The following is a 21019-nucleotide window of genomic DNA, read 5'->3' on the forward strand; positions in this document are numbered from 1 at the left end:
GCTCCATTGCAATGTTTAAAAACTCTAGTCAAAAAATAAAACACAGTCAAAAAATAAAACTGATCAGAAAAACATTAACCTAGGTTTGTATGAGCTCAAAAATAAAATAGAACTTTACGATGTGGGAAAAATGCAATAATAAAATAGATATTGAAAAAAGCACCATGGTTAATCACTGTTGCAGATGTAAGAATAGCCAAGCTGGAGCTCTGGATATCAGCTGTTATGGATTTGAGTCAAATCATCTTCTTTTTCTGTAGAAATTGCTTTAGTTAATCTCTCTGGAATCCAAATCGGCTGCTGTTCTCCCTGCGGAAAAACACAGACGGAACCCCGATTCCAGACAATAACTGGATCAGGACCTTTCCATTGTCCTGTTAGAACATCTTTCCAAAGTACCTTAGGCTTATGTACATTTTTTGGATACATATGTCTTTCCGCAGCACTAAGTCCTGATGAATCCAAATTTAAAAAGTTTAGAGTAAAAAGGGTTATTTTATCTTTGGGGGATATATACCCCTATAAGATCCTTTTAAATTTAAGTCATTCAAAAGCATTCTGCCTTAGTTTTTAGAATTACTTTAGTCCTTTTAATTTTTTGATGTGGTTTTAAACCATAGTTGTCTTAGCCTCTTGCATTTTCTATCTGAAATACCTTTACTTGACATTTTCAACCATTTTCTATCTTATTTCTATCTTCTAGTTTTCTTCTAAGGTTTTTATATTTACCCTTAGTTGATTTTTCTCTCCTAGTTTTCTTTTGTTTCCTATTTTGTGGGTTTAAAATTCTTGTCTTTCTATATCTTTTTTATCTTCCTATATCTTTTTTATCTTTCTACATCTTCTTTTTTTACCTTTCTGTACTTCTGTTTTTAATGTTTTTCACTTCAAATTTTTAATCTTCTTTATCTAAATATCTTTTATCTTATTATCTTCCCATTTTCATGGGTTTTTTTTTTCCATCCATCATGAAGGCATCTTAACCACCTTCAATTTAACATTTTAAAGCCTTTTGCAACTTATTTAGACATTTTACAACTTTTTACTTTACCACATAAAGATTATCTCATCTCCCTCTTTATAGTTTAATAAGTACATTTAAATAGTTTGATGAGTAAAGCAATCTTTTTTCCGCCATGAAGGTATCTCGACCACCTTCAATTTAACCTTTTAAAGCCTTCCAATTATCATCTATACTGTACTTTTAAATGTACTTTTTCACCACCTACAGCTTCACTTTTTTAAACGAGGCTTAGATTCTGTTTAAATCGCTTAATGTTAGTTTACATGGCTGCCCTTCAACCAAAGGCTTTTTTTTTTTTTTTTTTTCTCCATTAAGAAGCTTTGGCTCAATCTGCCATGTACAAATACCTTTTTCTTCTTTCTTCCTTTCTCAAGCTTTTAAATTAAGTCTAGTTTCCTCAAAATCTTTTTAAATGGCATTTTACAACTTTTTACTTTACCACACAGAGATTATCTCATCTAGAAACATTTCTTTTTCCTTTAACCTTTTATATTAAAATATATTTCCACATCTTGAATCTTTTTATATATCTTTTTTAACCATTAACCCTTTTTATAAATTCACATTCTGAAACAACCCTTATAAAATTTCTGATTTAGACAAATTACTCCATTTTAATAAGATGAAATAATTTCATGTTTTTTAAGGTACTATAATATTGTAATTGAAACCCAACTGAAACTTCTTATACTTTTTGTATATAAATTACACCTGATAGAATCTTAAGACTTAGTAACCTTGTTTCAGCAAAGACACAGACCAAAGCAATATTAAACTTTTTTCCATTTACTAATTTATGAAAACACACATAATGTTTAAATATATTACCTTATGGAACTTAATAAGTAAAGAGTACTTGATTTCATATTTAGTGGTTGATATTTTAACACGTTAGCTTTGTAAATTAATCAGATGTCTGTAAAAACCAAGATCTTAGACAAATGTAGTAAACAGAACTAGCCATCTCTTTCTTGTTGAAGAAAAATCCTTCTACAGGATACCATGATGGTCCCATTGATATATTTAATAACTCGTCTTTAAAAAGCCATGGGCTACATTTTTGTATTGTATCAACATATGTCCTAGCTGTTCTTGGTCTCACTGGGGTGCCTCCTTTCTCTAACAATTTCTCTTCCTCGGAGGCGAACAACTTCAAACCTTGAGTCAACCATTTTCCCCAGTTTGCCTGAGAAAGTTCTAAGAACAGGCAACTTGAAATAAAAACAAAATAAATCACAACAAGAACACATTGTTTTTTGAAATGGTCACCCATTCTCAGGGGCGAGCAATTTCACTTACCTTCTCTTCAGATGTTCCCCGCACGGGCCGCCAAATGCCGCAGTCTTGGCTGGGCACAGAATCACGAGCCACCACACAGCTTTGTAGATTCAAACAGCAATTCTTTATTCCCGAACTCACACCGGCCTCCACACACGTTCTCTCGCAATCCCAGTTCTCCTACCACCCAATTCACCTACTCCACGAGGCTTATTTCCCAAAATGCTCTCTGAATCTCACGAGAGTTCAACAGGAGCTTAGGCAGCAGGAACGCCCTAATTCCAGCAGCAATAATCCTCAACATCGAACTTCCCTAAAATCCAAGGTCTTAAACTGGGAACGCCTTAAACTTGTCTTAAACCGGGAACGCCCTAAATCCAAGGATTGGGATACTTCCTCAAACTGCAGGATACACCCTAATCCTGGATCCACCCTCGTCCTTGGGCAGGGTCACCTAACATGCAATGTCAACAGCGAAATTAACATGGGGTACGCTGGCAAGGAAATTTCCTACTTGGTAATGGCCCTCAGCATTTCTGACATTGGATGTAAATTCCCAAGGACCTATTGAAGCAGTCTTAGTGGAAGACGCTGTCAGAAATGAAATGACAGAGTCCAAAAATATTTGGAGATTAATTCTGGGGATGAGGATTGATTTGGGATTGACATAATGTGAATGAAGATAGAAGGAGAAAGGAAAGGGGGGCATTCTTTGCTAGAGGAGTGTAGCAGTGATAGGGGCTGCTGCTAATGGAGGAAAGGAACTCTTATAGGAGCACAGGAATGTTTTCTCTTGATCCAGCTTTTGTGCCAAACCATTGCTAGCTTTATGCAATCTCCAGATCACTGTGACAAACATACTTGAAATAAACAACTCAAAGGAAGAAGGATTTATTTTCACTCACAGTTTTCAGAGATTTCAGTCCATAATCAATTGGTCCTATTGCTTTGGGTCGGAGACAAGGCAGAACATCACTGCAAAAGGGCATTGAAGAGGAGAGCTGATCCCAGCCATGGCACCCTGGAAGGAGAGAGAGAGAGAGAAAGGAGAATCTATATTCCAGAGCATGTTCACTGTTGTGGTTTAGATGTGAAGTGTCTCCCAAAAGCTCACATGGAAAAATGCAAGAAGGTTTGGAGGAGCAATGATTGGGTTATAGCTTTAACTTAATCGGTGAATTAATCCTTGATGGGATTAACTGGGTGGTGACTGGAGGCAGGTGAGGTATGGCTGGAGGAAGAGTGGTTCATTGGGGGTGTGGTTATGGGGCATATATATTTTGTATCTGGGGCGTGGAGTCTCTCTGCTTCCTGATCATCCTGTGAGCTGGATCCCTCTACCACACTCTTCTGCCATGATGTTCTACCTCTCACCTCAAGTCCCAGGGAATGGAGCCTGCTGTTTATGGACTGAGACCTCTTAAACCATGAGCCCCTAAATAAACCTTTCCTCCTTTACAATCAGTTTGGTCAGGTCCTTTGGTCACAGCAGTGAAAAAGTTGACTAAAACACTCACAGTGATCTGCTTTCTCCAAGTAGGCCCCAAGTCTTACACTTTCTTTCATCCTCCCAATAATACCATCAAATTGTGAATACATTGATGGATTAATTCCACTAATAAAGTCATAATCCAGTCACTTCCCCAGAGCCCCAGCTCTGAACTGGGTACCATGCCTTCAACACATGGAGCCTTTGGGGAGCATTCCAGATCCAAATTATAACAATCACTATTAATGCATTATGTTTGTAGTTAAGTGGTAGAGAAAGAAGGGCTCTCCTTAGCAATAGTAATTTGAATGTGTTAGGTTTTATTTATTTCACTACTTGAAAATCTAAATGGTTAGGTTTATGCAAAGACAATACAAATTATTGTTGTTATAACTCCCTGGATTTCCATTTTCTTTTTTCAAAAATTTTTTTAAAAATATTGAAATCTCAAACTGAAAGAGAAACTATTATTTCTCAGAAATCATTTATTTGACAAAAATTGTATTTGACAAAAATCTCAACGTTTTTCCTTAACAAAACAGAAACAAATCTGAGTTCTAAAAGCTACATGGTATATGAAAATTATTTATTGACCTCTCCTAAATAGATCATTTCTAAAGCTCATCTTTTTGAATTTGCAGGTATGAATGTAAGCAAAAGTGAGATAACAAAAGAAACTTCATTGAAACCATCTAGGAGATCCCTGCCTTGCCTTGCCCACAGCTATGCTCATTCAAAGAGCTTGAGCCAATCTACCTCGCTCTTCCAGTCAACCGAGAGTGAATCTCAGGCTCCGACCTCTGTAACTTTAATCTCTGCTGACAAAGCAGAGCAAGGTGAGCAGCAATTATTGTTTTCTTGTTCAATTTATGAAAAGTAAGTGCATCCTTTCTTTTTTTTTTGTTCCATTTGACTGGTTTTAATAGAGCTTTTCAGAAAGGAGACTAGAATAGGACAGAGAGCAGACCCTCCTTCTGCCAATCAGATGAAAGGCCCAGTGTTGGCCAAATGTTTTTATTCCTTCCTTGCTTTGCAGGTCGCCAGTCCCATAATAATCTGGACATACTTGCTGTTAGTGGAAGACAGACCAAGCGCATGCGTGAATCACTATCTCAAAGGGCCATTGTTTACATTGCCTATTTTTAATAAAATCATTCCTTGTTAGAATTTATAAGCAGTGTTCAAATAAAATGTCATCAATAAAGAATTCCATTTCCCAAAAAGAGAAACCAAAGATTTTAATCTTGATTATAAAACAGTGAAGATTTGGCTGCATGAACATGAACTAGTGTTTGCAACAAAATGTTGACAGGCAAGATCTAAATTTTAGGCACATTCTAGCTAGATGCCACATTAAAGAAACCAGCTGAGTTTAGGCCATCTTCTACACACATAGGCTTGTCAGAGACACACTGTTATGATTTTAGACCATTTGCAAAATCAAGAGTCAAAATAAAATCATGCTCCCCATTTTTCAAAGATGTTTGTTTTTCTCATTCATCTCTAGCTTTTTCATACATTTATTCATGTGATTCCTTTGAGTTGCTACTTCCCCTGAATAATTTGAAAATACCAAAACTTATCTCTTAATAATATTGTAAAATCACTATATATTATAAAAAGCCAACTTACAGCCTTATTCAATAATGAATTGTTCAAGAGGATAAATGTATTAAATGTAGCATAAATATTTCTTTCACTTATCAAAATTTATTTTAAATAATTCAAACATTAACATAAAAAATTTCTTCATTTTGGCCATCATTTGTCCATCAAATATAATAATAATTTTTCAGTCACTATTACTTTTATTTTCCAAAACTAATATGTGTCTTCTTTCTTTCAGTTAACCCCGAAGAGAATGAAAAATGCTCCTTTGCTGACCTCAGCGATTTTTGCTTGGGTGAGTTAATATTCCATATTTCACTCCTCGTTTTCCTCTCTCCAAATCTGTTTTCAAACCTTAAGCAGATTTTGTCTTTTAACATTCCATTGGTGAATATAATATTCTAAAGTTAAAAATTATTAAGGAATTTGTTGTACATTTTGAAATTCAAATAAAACAACACCTTTATGAACAACAATCCCATAAAAATGTTAACAATTTTTGCTGTTGCCTAGTACATTTATGCTATTATTAATACTACATTTATCAAATTATGGCACCTGATATTTGCAATCAAAGTAATACTGAAAGATTTTGTTCTTACGTTAGAGGACAATGTTTATTTCCTTTTCCTCTAGCAGTGACAATTGACTCAGTCTCTTCAAGAGTCAGCTTCAAGAGGATGAGTGTCTTCTTTTGCCTTTTGCTATTACCACATGAGATTTGCTTTTGTTGAGCAAGGTATAAATTCAGATCAACACCTTGCTGTCCTTTCTCATGAGTGATGGTTTTGAACTTGGACTTTTCCTTGCGTTATTGTTGGTGATGGTTCTTCTTCTTCTTTTTCATGTGTTTCTGGGGATTGATCACAATGTCACTCTACATTTTTATTTTTTATTTTGAGACAGGGTCTTGATAATTTGCCCGGGCTAGCCTTCAACTTTGGATCATTTTGCCTCAGCCTCCTAAGGCCCTGGAATTACAGATGTGAACCACCATGCCCAGCTGGAACTTTTCCTTTTTATAAAGTAAATATTAATAAAAGAAATAATTAATCAAAAAATAATACTAATTTGCCCAAACACTTATTTTGCAACTTTGGAGTGAATATATTTATAAGTATAAGAAATTAAGCCCTGAGTTTTCAGTAGTAAGAACATGGGGGCCTGGCTATGTTATCTACACTAAGGTTCTCAAACCTGGTTATATATTCAGATATTAAAATTTCCTTGTCCCAGCTCCAGAGAATCAGTATTAAATTGTTGAAGGAGTAATATAGGTATTCATACAGTTCCACAATTCCACAGGCAAATATTAAGTGTAGTATCCAGGATTAAGAATTTCTGTCCTCAAATTTGACCATTAGTTTCTCAGGGCATTGGTAATGTATTTTTATCATTCTTAAAGCTGTGAACTATGTAATTTATGATAACATTGTAAATGACTGAAAATTAGTCAGGTTTCTTATAATATTTTTTGAATGTGTGTGGCATAAAAACAGCACTGGTTTATCAAGTTTACTAATTAAAGCAACCAGCAGGTTCACTTCATGTAAACATCAAAAGATTATTTCACCAGAAAAAATGCATTGCTCAGAGTACAAAGATCTTTCCCATAGCAATTAATTCTGAAAGAGATGGTTATTATCACTTTTTTTTCTGATAATAAAACAAAAATACAAACAACAGCAAAACAAGAAAAACACTAATATTTTCTTTGTCCAAAATGTCTACACATGTGGTAAGTTTTCCATGGCTTTTTTCCTGATAATTCTCCCAAACTAATACTAATTAATGGTTTGCTAATCACTCTAGTCATGTAAACCTTCAATTTCAATTCCTTGAGCCCAATTTTTGGAAGTTTCTTATTTCAAGTAGTCAAAGCAGGTTTTTCTGAGCACTTACTAACTCCCATTCCTCTCCTCATCATTTTGGTTGACTCTATTAATTGACCTCCTGATGTGGTGGACATCTCTCCAGGTATTGTACCTCACACTAAGTTTTTCTGTATCAGTCTAGCATTCATTAATGTTAGAGATATATCCCAACTGCTGAAGAGATGAAAACCCATTTCCATGATGAGGTGTTTGCCTCATTGTAACATTAAGCAATCCAGGAATCCATCAGGATGTAGCTCCTGGGTGGGAAATACTTTTTCGAGAAACCTCCATGTCTATAATGTGGGTTCTTTCATCATCTTTGAGAATAGGTCAAACAAAATGATGTCAGTATATCAAGAGTATAATTGTATAAAGTGTAAGTATTTTAGTAAACCAAAGCGGCTATTTTTTCCAATTTTTCTTTTATGGAGTATCAGCTTCTATGTTGGGTTGGAATTTTTAAGGACCAGTGGTGTCTGACAAATGCATCTGGTTAATGAGTTTTCTTCCTTACAGTGAGCTGCTTTGAGCCATCCCATGAGAATATTAGTGCTGTGGTAGAGTTAACTGCATGTTGTCAGTCCTTCATTAAAGGATGAATTTCATGGTTCTATTAATTCCCAGCAGAAATTTCCACTAAGGTTGTCTAGCAATGTGCCTATATCATGGATGAAATTCTTTTTTTCCAGCCAACACTGGTTAAATCTTCTTTCCTATATCTAAGCTCTCTGACTGTGATATATTACTTAACCTCTCTGTGCCTCAGTGAACTTATTTATAAATTTAGAATCTGGGATACATTCTCTATAAGATTTTTTTTATTGGTTGTTCAAAACATTACATAGTTCTTGATATATCATATTTCACACTTTGATTCAAGTGGGTTATGAACTCCCATTTTTACCCCGCATACAGATTGCAGAGTCACATCAGTTACACTTACATTGATTTACATATTGACATACTCATGTCTGTTGTATTCTGCTGCCTTTCCTATCCTCTACTATCCCCCCTCCCCTCCCCTCCCCTCCCCTCTTCTCTCTCTACCCCCTCTACTGTAATTCATTTCTCCCCCTTGTATTATTTTTCCCTTTCCCCTCACTTCCTCTTGTATGTAATTTTGTATAACCCTAAGGGTCTCCTTCCATTTCCAAGCAATTTCCCTTCTCTCTCCCTGTCCCTCCCACCTCTCATCCCTGTTTAATGTTATTCATCTTCTCATGCTCTTCTTCCCTACTCTGTTCTTAGTTACTCTCCTTATATCAAAGAAGACATTTGGCATTTGTTTTTTAGGGATTGGCTAGCTTCACTTAGCATAATCTGCTCTAATGCCATCCATTTCCCTCCAAATTCTATAATTTTGTCATTTCTTAATGCAGAGTAATACTCCATTGTGTATAAATGCCACATTTTTTTATCCATTCGTCTATTGAAGGGCATCTAGGTTGCTTCCACAGTCTTGATATTGTGAATTGTACTGCTATGAACATCGATGTAGCAGTGTCCCTGTAGCATGCTGTTTTTAGGTCTTTAGGGAATAGACCCAGAAGGGGAATAGCTGGATCAAATGGTGGTTCCATTCCCAGCTTTCCAAGAAATCTCCATACTGCTTTCCAAATTGGTTGCACCAATTTGCAGTCCCACCAACAATGTACACATCCTCACCAGCACTTGTTGTTGTTTGACTTCATAATGGCTGCCAATCTTACTGGAGTGAGATGATATCTTAGGGTGGTTTTGATTTGCATTTCTCTGACTGCTAGCGATGGTGAGCATTTTTTCATGTACTTGTTGATTGATTGTATGTCCTCCTCTGAGAAGTGTCTGTTTAGGTCCTTGGCCCATTTGTTGATTGGGTTATTTGTTATCATATTGTCTAATTTTTTGAGTTCTTTATATACTCTGGATATTAGGGCTCTATCTGAAGTGTGAGGAGTAAAGATTTGTTCCCATGATGTAGGATCCCTATTTACCTCTCTTATTGTTTCTTTTGCTGAGAAAAAACTTTTTAGTTTGAGCAAGTCCCATTTGTTGATTCTAGATATTAATTCTTGTGCTATGGGTGTCCTATTGAGGAATTTGGAGCCCGACCCCACAGTGTGTAGGTCGTAGCCAACTTTTTCTTCTATCAGATGCCTTGTCTCTGGTTTGATATCAAGCTCCTTGATCCATTTTGAGTTAACTTTTGTGCATGGCGAGAGAAAGGGATTCAGTTTCATTTTGTTGCATATGGATTTCCAGTTTTCCCAGCACCATTTGTTGAAGATGCTATCCTTCCTCCATTGCATGCTTTTAGCCCCTTTATCAAATATAAGAAAGTTGTAGTTTTGTGGGTTGATTTCTGTGTCCTCTATTCTGTACCATTGGTCCACCCGCTGTTTTGGTACCAATACCATGCTGTTTGTGTTACTGTTGCTCTGTAGTATAGTTTGAAGTCTGGTATCGCTATACCACCTGATTCATACTTCCTGCTTAGCATTGTTTTTGCTATTCTGGGTCTTTTATTTTTCCATATGAATTTCATGATTGCTTTCTCTATTTCTACAAGAAATGCCATTGGGATTTTGATTGGCATTGCATTAAACCTATAGAGAACTTTTGGTAATATCGCCATTTTGATGATGTTAGTTCTGCCTATCCATGAACAGGGTATATTTTTCCATCTTCTAAGATCTTCTTCAATTTCTCTCTTTAGGGTTCTGTAGTTTTCATTGTATAAGTCTTTTACCTCTTTTGTTAGGTTGATTCCCAAGTATTTTATTGTTTTTGAGGATATTGTGAATGGAGTGGTTGTTTTCATTTCCATTTCAGAGGGTTTGTCCCTGATATACAGGAATGCCTTTGATTTATGCGTGTTGATTTTGTATCCTGCCACTTTGCTGAATTCATTTATTAGCTCTAATAGTTTCTTTGTAGACCCTTTTGGGTCTGCTAGGTATAGAATCATGTCATCTGCAAATAGTGATAATTTAAGTTCTTCTTTTCCTATTTTTATGCCTTTAATTTCTTTCGTCTGTCTAATTGCTCTGGCCAGTGTTTCGAGAACTATGTTGAACAGAAGTGGTGAGAGAGGGCATCCCTGTCTTGTTCCAGATTTTAGAGGGAATGCCTTCAACTTTTATCCATTCAGAATGATGCTAGCCTGGGGCTTAGCATAGATTGCTTTTACAATGTTGAGGTATGTTCCTGTTATCCCTATTTTTTCGAGAGTTTTGAACAAAAAGGGATGCTGTACTTTGTCGAATGCTTTTTCTGCATCTATCGAGATGATCATATGGTTCTTATTTTTAAGTCTATTGATGTGGTGGATAACATTTATTGATTTCCGTATATTGAACCAGCCTTGTATCCTAGGGATGAATCCTACTTGATCATGGTGTACAATTTTTTTGATATGATTTTGTATCCGATTCGCCAGAATTTTATTGAGGATTTTTGCGTCTAGGTTCATTAGAGATATAGGTCTGTAGTTTTCTTTCTTTGAAGTATCTTTTTCTGGTTTAGGAATCAGTGTGATGTTGGCCTCGTAGAATGAATTTGGAAGTTCTCCCTCTTTTTCTATTTCCTGAAATAGTTTGAAAAGTATTGGTATTAGTTCCTCTTTAAAGGTTTTGTAAAACTCTGCTGTATACCCATCTGGTCCTGGGCTTTTCTTAGTTGGTAATCTTTTGATGGTTTCTTCTATTTCCTCAATTGATATTGGTCTGTTTAGGTTGTCTGTATCCTCCTGTCTCAATCTGGGCAGATCATATGACTTAAGAAATTTATCGATGCCTTCACTATCTTCTATTTTATTGGAGTATAAGGATTCAAAATAATTTCTGATTATCTTCTGTATTTCTGAAGTGTCTGTTGTGATATTGCCTTTTTCATCCCGTATGCTAGTAATTTGAGTTCTCTCTCTTCTTCTCTTTGTTAGCATGGCTAAGGGTCTGTCAATCTTATTTATTTTTTCAAAGAACCAACTTTTAGTTTTATCAATTTTTTCAATTGTTTCTTTTGTTTCAATTTCATTAATTTCAGCTCTGATTTTAATTATTTCTTGCCTTCTACTTCTTTTGCTGTTATTTTGCTCTTCTTTTTCCAGGATTTTGAGATGAAGTATGAGATCATTTATTTGTTGGTTTTTTCTTTTTTTAAGGAATGAACTCCATGCAATGAATTTTCCTCTTAGAACTGCTTTCAATGTGTCCCATAGATTCCGATATGTTGTGTCTGTGTTTTCATTTATCTCTAAGAATTTTTTAATTTCCCCCTTGATGTCTTCTATGACCCATTGATCATTCAGTAACCTGTTGTTCATTCTCCAAGTGATGCATGATTTTTCCTTCCTTCTTTTATCGTTGATTTTCAGTTTCATTCCATTATGGTCAGATAAGATGCATGGTATTATCTCTACTCCTTTATATTGTCTAAGAGTTGCCCTGTGACATAATATATGATCTATTTTTGAGAAGGATCCATGTGCTGCTGAGAAAAAAGTGTAACTGCTTGATGTTGGGTGGTATATTCTATATATGTCAATTAAGTCTAGGTTGTTGATTGTGTTATTGAGTTCTATAGTTTCCTTATTCAACTTTTGTTTGGAAGATCTGTCCAGTGGTGAGAGAGGTGTGTTGAAGTCTCCCATGATTATTGTATGGTGGTCTATTAGACTCTTGAATTTGAGAAGAGTTTGTTTGATGAACATAGCTGCACCATTGTTTGGGGCATATATATTTATGATTGTTATGTCTTGTTGGTGTATGGTTCCCTTGAGCAGTATGTAGTGTCCCTCTTTATCCCTTTTGATTAACTTTGGCTTGAAATCTATTTTATTTGATATGAGTGTGGACACTCCTGCTTGTTTCCGACGTCCATATGAGTGATATGATTTTTCCCAACCTTTCACCTTCAGTCTATGTATGTCTTTTCCTATCAAATGCGTCTCCTGTAGGCAGCATATTGTTGGGTCATGTTTTGTGATCCATTCTACTAGCCTGTGTTTCTTAATTGGTGAGTTTAAGCCATTAACATTTAGGGTTATTATTGAGAGATGGGTTATCCTTCCAGCCATATTTTTTTATTTATGTTACTGAATATGGTTTGTTTTCCTCTTTGATTATTTTCCCCCCTTTACTGTCCTACCTCCCACTGTTGGTTTTCATTGTTATTTTCCATTTCCTCTTCCTGTAATGTTTTGCTGAGGATTTTTTGGAGAGATGGTTTTCTAGCTGCAAATTCTTTTAACTTTTGTTTATCATGGAAGGTTTTAATTTCATCTTCCATCTTGAAGCTCAATTTTGCTGGATACACAATTCTTGGTTGGAACCCATTTTCTTTCAGTGTTTGAAATATGTTAATCCAGGATCTTCTAGCTTTCAAAGTCTGTGTTGAGAGATCAGCTGTTATCCTGATTGGTTTACCCCTAAATGTAATCTGTTTCCCTCCTCTTGTAGCTTTTCAAATTCTCTCCTTATTCTGTATGTTGGGCATCTTCAGTATAATGTGTCTAGGTGTGGATCTCTTATTATTATGCACATTCGGCGTCCTGTAGGCTTCTAGGATTTGGGATTGTGTCTCATTCTTCAAGTCTGGGAGTTTTCTTGTATTATTTCATTGAATAGATTGTTTATTCCTTTGGTATGGATCTCCATGCCTTCCTGTATCCCAATGACTCTTAAGTTTGGTCTCTTTATGTTATCCCATATCTCTTGGATGTTCTGCTCATGGTTTCTTAACTGTCTTGCTGAGCTGTCTATGTTCTTTTCAAGTTGAAATACTTAGTCTTCATTGTCTGACGTTCTATCTTCTAAGTGTTCTACTCTGCTGGCAGTATTCTCAATTGAGTTTTTAAGTTGGTTTATTGCTTCCTGCCTTTCTAGGATTTCTGTTTGTTTGTTTTTTATAGCTTCTGTCTCCCTGTATAGTTGATCTTTTGCTTCCTGGATTTGTTTATGTATTTCATTGTTGAAGAGATCTTTCATTGTCTGATTTTGCTGTCTAATGTCTTCCTTGAGACTCCAGATCATCTGAAGCATGTATCTCCTGAATTCTTTATCTGACATTCCATCTGCTGCAGATATTACCTCTTCTAATGTTGAGTTGACCTGCATTGCTTGTGGTCCTTTCTTTCCTTGTCTCTTCATAGTGTTCGCATTTCTTTCTGCTTACTGAGACTGTTGTGTTGTTGAATTTTCCCCCTATATATTTGTATTACTCTTGTATAGTTGCAAAGTCTCCTGCGCAGGCGCGGGCAGGGGCTCTGCTCCTCCTCCAGCTGGGGTACTGTGTCTACCACATCGGCAGGCCGCTGGGCCTGTTCTGCTGGTTGGTAGCAGGTGCGCCTACCTTGCAGGCGCGTGGGGGCGGCTCTGCCACTCCCAGGTTGCTGGGCCTGACCTGCTGGTGGGTTGCAGGTTCGGCTACCTTGCAGGCGCGGGGGGAGGGTGCACACCTATTTGTATTTAGACAGTTACGCGAAATGGAGGAAGTAATGCTTGGGGATGAAAGTTGGGGGGGAAGGGGAAGGTAGGTGCTCTTGAAAAGAAAGAAGGAGAGGGAGATAGATAGCATAGAGGAGAATGGAAAGAGCAGTAAAACTTGGAAGGGCAGAGAGAGAGGGAAAAGGGAGAGAAAAAATTAAAATGAAATAGGAAATAAAATTAGGTCTTAGAGATCCATTTTCTTCTCTTCCCGTAGGCAAAGCTGTGCCCTCCGGGCTGAGTTTTGCCCTCATTGTGTCAACAGCAATCCCTGTAAGGCGGTTCCTGGGAGTCTCTCAATCCTGTTGTTCCAGAGCCGTTTCACTTCTACGGCCCCTCCTCTCCTTCCTCCTGCCAGCCAGCCAGGTCCTGCTCACCGGAGGCAGTTCCCCAAGGATTTGGTTACACTTTCAGCCCCACCGAGTGCTCTATTTCCCTAACTACTGAGCACTCTCGCTGTCATTCATCTAAGCCCCAGTGCTGTGGAGCTGTGGTCTGGGAGTCAATTGTTTAATTTTTCCGGACCCCTTTGGTGGGCACACCTTCGGAGTCTGGCAGCTAAGACCATTGGTGTCGCTGCTGGTGGTAATAGGAGTTGGGGGTCGAGGATCCCCTCTACTTCCCTCAGCCCCTACAGTCACAACCACACTGCTGGTGGTAGGAGGAGTTGGGGTTCTGGAGTGTCCTCTGTTTCCCTCCGCCCCTTCGCGGTTGGGGGATTTGGGGGTGGGGAGTCTTCTCTGCTTCCCTCTGCCCCTACAGTCACGCCCTCGTCACTGGCAGTAGGGGGAGTTGGGGGTCGAGAGTCCTTTTGCCCTTACGGTCACGCCCACGGAGAGATTTTGAGGTTTCCCGGTTGTTTGTATCTGGTGTGGGTGGGAGTCACACACCTGCTAAAGTAGATTCCGCTAGGAAGGAATCTCTTTGGCCGAACTTTGGTGACTTCCCCTCTCTGCTATGGTGGGCCCCTGGCTCCTTGCCGGAGTGTCCGAAGGGAGGGGTGGAACTGGCTTGTCTCTGGTCTGACACAATCTCTGGTTTTAGTTCCCAGTTCGCTATTTCGTAAAGGGTTGGTTAGATTCCCTTCACGCTGTCTCAGGTGGGGGAGCCGTTCGCCGGGTGGGCGTGGCTGTTAGTAGAGCCCGGAGGGCACGGGCTGTCTGCTGGGCCCGGCAAGGACACTTCTCGCTGCGCCGGGCCGCCGCCGCGTGGCTAAGATCCAGGCAGGTGGAGTGGCCGTTCACTGAGCGAGAACGGGGCCTTCCGGGACAGCGAGATGGCGGGTGCCGTCTGCGGGTTCGGGCGGACCGCGCCGCTTGGGGCCTCCGGCCGCTTTCTGAAGCGGCTAGTGGCTGCAGGACTAGACCTCCGCGCCTGCGTGACCGGCCAAGATCCACTTGTCTGAGACAAACTGACACTTCTAATAAACCTACCAATTCCCAGCAGGTCCTCTCTTCACGGAATTTTGCTAGAAGTTCCTCAGTAGGTAGACTGCCGCTGTTCCAATGGGTCTTTCTGATCCCGTTAATGTGGAGACATTGGAATCGCTGCTTCCTCGCCGGTGGCCATGTTGGATTCCCTCTCTGTAAGATTTTTAAATAAAATCAAGGAACACAGTTTTAGCATAGCTCCTAGAACATCAAGTATTTGTTCATTGTTTTACTTAGTTACCAAGCTTGTCTTTCAATACCTAGTTTTTCTGGATCCAGAGATATCTTTATCAAACAACTGTTTCTAATATCATCAGAATATAATGCTTAAGACATTGTGGAAAAACAGTAAATTACTGAACTCTTGCTTATTATACTTTTGCCTTCCTCATCAGACTGAATTCTCATAAGAACCCTTTGGGATAGGTACAATTATCAGGCAATATTTTTAATTTTTTGTTAATAATATCGTAGCTTTTAATTCTGTTCTTCATAGAGCAGGTCATGAAGCCAGTGTATCACTCCACACTGTTCCACCAGATACACACATACAAATCATTGTACCAAGTGCTGAGGCACGTAACAATGATATTGAAACCCTGGTGTGGCAATAATCTTATCCTTTTATCTCAGGGGCTCGCTAGCATTGCGTACCACTTGCTTTTCTCAGTATGCTGGAAAATTGCAAGGACAGAGAAATACCCATGATGCTGCTCATGACCATGCACGATAAAATCAGGTCACTTGGAAATGAGATATGGAGGTCTCATCAAGACCAGTATAATTTGAGCTCTACCAATCGAATGCATTTATTCAATCTTGCAGTGAGTTCAACATTTTGCTAATGTGTTGTGATTCACTGAGGAAGTGATTCACATTACAATGTTAAGACATTTGTTCGCTTTCTACAAATTTAATAGTTTATCTTGGTAGAGTACTCGCTGTTCTTATTTCTTGAAACAATTATGGTCAAATAAGTACCTGGTAATTTTTGCATTCATTTCATAATTTTATAAAATCGCTGATTTCCATCATTTTCCCCAGCAACATTCGCTATTAAAATCATATAAGAAAGAACTTTCTACTAATGTTCCAGCCTATTCAGGGATCACATAAATAAAAGAATTGTTGAAATAACAATATTTTTCAGTCATTGTAGCCCCAGGGTCTCTGTGCATTTGGTTTATCTTTTAATTCTTGACTTAACATATTCAAAAAGTCCTCTTGGCTCCACTTTCAAAGTCATGTCTAAAACCTGAAGACTGCTCATCACACTAGCTGTTCCACATGGTCCAGTCTGCCTTCTCTTGGTGCACTGATGCAGTGGCTTTCTTATTCTCCCCATGTTTTTTATTGGTGTATGGTAGTTATACATTCCAATGGGGTTTGTTGTTACATATTTGTACATACACACAACACATAATTTAACAACGTGCTTTGGCCAATATCACTCCCCAGCTCTGGTAACTCCTTAACTGGTCACAAACTCTTGCCTCCTTATAGTCTGTTCTCCATTCAGCAGTTACAGGAAGCTTTAATAAAAGAAAAATGACATCTTATTACTTCTTTGCTCCAATTCCTCCTGGGTTTGTATTATATCTAAAATATAAACCTGCTGTGGCCTTTGGAGCCCTCACAGAATCTGGGTCAGGCCTCTCTCGCCCTTTTCTAATGCCTCCCTTTATTCACAGTGCTATGGCTTACAGAAGCTTCTTGTGTCCCTTATGGTCATAGTAGGCTTGTTCTTATCCCAGGCCTGATGCTAAGATAAACGAAATGCACAACTGCTTCAAGTACTGTCTCTTAATGTTGATTTATTTGTCTTCATAATACTTATCACTACTCTAAATTTTGTGAATTATTTAGACCCTATCTCCCTTCCTACCCATTGTGTTTCTAAAAGGCAGAGAGACCTTGTTAATCTTGCTGACATTTGTAGCACCAGAATCAAGATTGGTACCTGGCACATAGCAGGTGCTCAAAAATATTTTTAGGACTAGTAGCAATACCTAAATGGACATAAGCCAGAGAATATTGACACACATACATCTTTAGGGACTGCTGTGGAATCTGCCCATGGTTTGCTCTCTCTAATATCATTCATCACTGAGATTTCTCACCTGTTCAGAATTAGTGCTTTATTCATTTTTGCGCTGAATATGCTCTTATTCGTTTAACTTGTGTTCACAGACTTTATGCAGAGCATTCAAAGACCTAAAAGTTTTCATTCTTATTAAGTAGTAAAATTGCCTTTCTAGCACTCCTCTTATGTGAGGTCCTTCCTTTTACTCAATAATTTGGGAGTGTCTGCCTTTCTATAATTATTGCATTTTGGATAGGACTTTCACATTAAGCTCACTAGTTGATAACACAGCTATTTGCATCAGTCTTCTTCATATTGTTTAGCATGTACTATCTACTCAATGATGGAGGTGGATAAATAATGATTGGATGATTCTATGGTGAGGGGATTCCCACACTGTTGAAATTTATCCAACTTATCTGCAGGATTTGCTTAGCTGTGGGTTCCTTGGATACTGATCCCTCAGTGCCCTCAAAGTGGCTGTCTAGTAGTTGAACTTTAGGACAAAAATGTGCTTAGGGAGAAATAGACAACAAAGGAATGACAAATACTTAATATATGGGTCCTCATAATCACCAGGTTCTAGCCTCTGAGTAAACCATATATGAATCACATATGGATATACTCTGCACAAGAAACTTTTGCAGAATAGTAACTTTAAAAGTCATGCAATTTGGAAGCAGTCAGAAGGGACAATTTTAGGGACCAACTGTCCTGCTACCTGGGTACACACCATCTGTTCTTCAGTTTCTTTTTATTTGTGATATGGAGATACAAATTACTGTCTGATACCTTCTTGTATTGTAAATAAAGAGATTGTGCAGAATAGAATTTTTCTACTAAGAGCTTTTGTGAGACCCCAGTGAGACAATATATGTTGGAGATGACATAAATTATAAAGTCTGAAAATAACCTTTAGCTATTATTATTATTACTTTATTTTGCATCCTCAGCTATTCTAGAAATCCTGGAGCAAACTACTCTTAGCAATGTGTGGAAGGTTGCACAGTTACAAGTAAAGGGAAAGAGACTAATACTAATTACATATTTAAAATTCTCCAAGAGACACCTCCTTCATTTGCAGATGTTCCTACTGTTAAAATAAAATATGATGAAGTAACAACATGAATGACATTATAATAAAGAATAATGATAGAGCTGAAATCATCTTGTTATTAAAATTATAATCGTGAAGTTGGCTATAGTTTTAATGTTGTGCACTTAAGATATTAACCTGCTGCATTGTGGAGACCCCTTCGTTTTCAAATCAGTTCTGATTTGCAAATAACATTTAAAAGACTTACTGCATTCCCCATTGAGTCTACATATATTATCATGAACATACTATTGGTGATATTGAAGATTGTAGATTAAATTTTAAATTTCTCATTGGAATATGCATGATAATTCTATTGTTTCCTATCGATTTAAGTTTTTAAATAGAAAATATGGCCTTTTGGTACCCCCAGATTGCATCTTTTTCCAAACTTTGAAATCCTAGAATTGTGATTTAAAGGGCAAAGGTTATATATTTATATAATGCCTTATTTGTTCAAGTCACTTCACATAATTTATTCTTCCATGGAATTAATCTATGAGAGATTTTATTAGGCAAAATTTAAAATTACAAAACCATCCCTGAACCAGTGTCATCCAGGTAATTAATGACAAAATCAAGATTTTTAACTTGGCTTTGTTGTAAGGAATATGTTTCTCTTTGTACTAAATTAAATTCCCTATTTCAACATATGAAATAATTTTCTTAAACTTTGAGAAGTCCACTTTTTATGGAGTTTCTGTCATCCTATCATTTTGCAAGTGAAGAGCAGGAATTTCTTAATGAAATTTTAGCAATTTTTGTAATTAAATTTACTCTATTAACACTTTATTCATCCAATTTTATTTTTTTATCCTATTAACACTTGTTCCAGAAACTGGTTTTGGTATTCAAAGTCATTGTTTCTTAATTTTTCTGCTTCCTATATTTGAAGACACTATCTATTCTGAGAAGCATCATTAAATTAGTTAAGAGCTTTTAGAAAAAATGGGTTGCTTCCACATTTGTTAAATATATGGACTGTTTATCTTATCTTAATTTCAGAAATGCTAAAATATGTAAGATAGTCATCTAGTAAAAGAATATACAGGGCTTGGGCTATAGCTCAGTGGTAGAGTGCTTGCCTAGAACATCCTTAGCACAACATAAAAATTAAGGTATTATAAAAAACATGTTGCATATTTGGTATTGCAACTTAGTGTTATTTCTTAAATAGTGCTTTTTATTTGAAATTTAATTGATGATCTGGGTAAAATGAAAGAAATCTCTCATTACCACATGCTAAAGATTTAATAATAACCATATATGAGTTAGTGATATGTGCTAAAGAGTAAATCAGGACAATGATGCTTCATGGTAAATCAAGAAAATTGACTTGAGAATCAAATGTAGGGCATATAAGAAAGTGAGACATCAAAGTCACTCTGAGGATTTTAGCTGGTGTAACCAGAAAAATGGAGTTACTGCTTATTAAAGTGTTAATAGTTTCTGTTTTCATATTCACAGGCTTAGAGGAATGTTATTTTGAGAATTGATTTTCTTTATTTTGGACTATGATTTTTGCATTATTCTTTAATTGCATTGAAATAAATTTTGTCCCAGCACTTTTAATAAAATGTATATTAATAAAGGATGCCAGTGACTATATATCACTTTCTCAGCATCTTGCCAGCTTTTGACATTTTTACTTAAAACTTAAGATGCAATGAAAAGTATGTACTGGCATAAAATAAGACCATTTTTATTTTAAATTCTTGGTCCACAGAGGATATTAAACCATATATTTAATAAATATCTATACTAAACCTACCTCACTTTTTACTTGTCTGTTCATAATTTTTATCTTTTGGATCTTAATCTCCATCCTGGTCAGTGTTTGAGTCATAGACACTATACTTATAATTCAGAATTTTCACTTTTTTCGTTCAACAAGTATGTTAACATTTTTATATAACCCAGTTACTTTTTTGTTTCATTCGTGAACATTCTGTTGCTTTAAAGTTTCCAAAATCATCATCTCTACAAATTGCTGCTCAACAATCTATTTTATACAAGAGGCAGTGTTATACAGTGTCTGGGAATAGAAGACCTAGATGGGCTTTAATTCTGTTACAAGAAAAAAATGTACAATTTAGGTAATTGCCCATTTTTTTCACTAGTGGAAAGGAGACTAATAACACTGGATTTTAAGAATTTAATAAAATAATACACAAAAAATGGCTCCCTTTCTGTTGCTCAGACTACAAATGTTAATGTTATTGTTGATTTTCTTTTTTGCATGCCATATCCAATAGAATTCTGTTATTTCTCTCCTTCCCTCCCTCCTTCCATCCTTCCTTCTTTCCTTTCTCCTTCCTCCTTCTCCTCTTTTCACAATGGGGATTGAACCCAGGGGTGCTTTACCACTGAGCTACATCTCCATTACTTTTAATTTTCTGTTTTTTGACAGGGTCTCACTGAGTTTCTGGGCATCTTCCTAAGGTGCTGAGACTGTCCTAGAACTTGTATTCCTTCCTATTTCCCCAAATTACTGGGATTACAGGCATGTGATACCATGCTGGACCAGTTAATTTTCTTCATAATCTTAACTAGGCATAGTGATCCACACCTGTAATCCCAGTAATTTTGGAGGTTGAGGCAGAAAAATCACGAGATTGAGGCCACCCACAGCAACTTAGCAAGACTGTCTCAAAATGAAATATAAAAAGC

At 37.1% G+C, this 21019-nt stretch overlaps 1 protein-coding gene across 1 annotated transcript in view; it reads left to right on the forward strand.

The window, feature by feature from the left end:
- The first annotated feature begins 4440 nt into the window (after positions 1 to 4440).
- Positions 4441 to 21019, forward strand: part of ANO3 (anoctamin 3) — a 197734-nt gene continuing 181155 nt past the window's right edge. The window contains exons 1-2 of the mRNA XM_081279744.1: positions 4441 to 4627; positions 5638 to 5694. The gene's annotated coding sequence lies outside the window, so the exon portion shown is untranslated. The remainder of the gene's footprint in view (positions 4628 to 5637; positions 5695 to 21019) is intronic.

The sequence above is a fragment of the Spermophilus citellus genome (assembly GCF_964194105.1).
Source record: "Spermophilus citellus genome assembly, chromosome: 2".
NCBI classification, from domain to species: domain Eukaryota; kingdom Metazoa; phylum Chordata; class Mammalia; order Rodentia; family Sciuridae; genus Spermophilus; species Spermophilus citellus.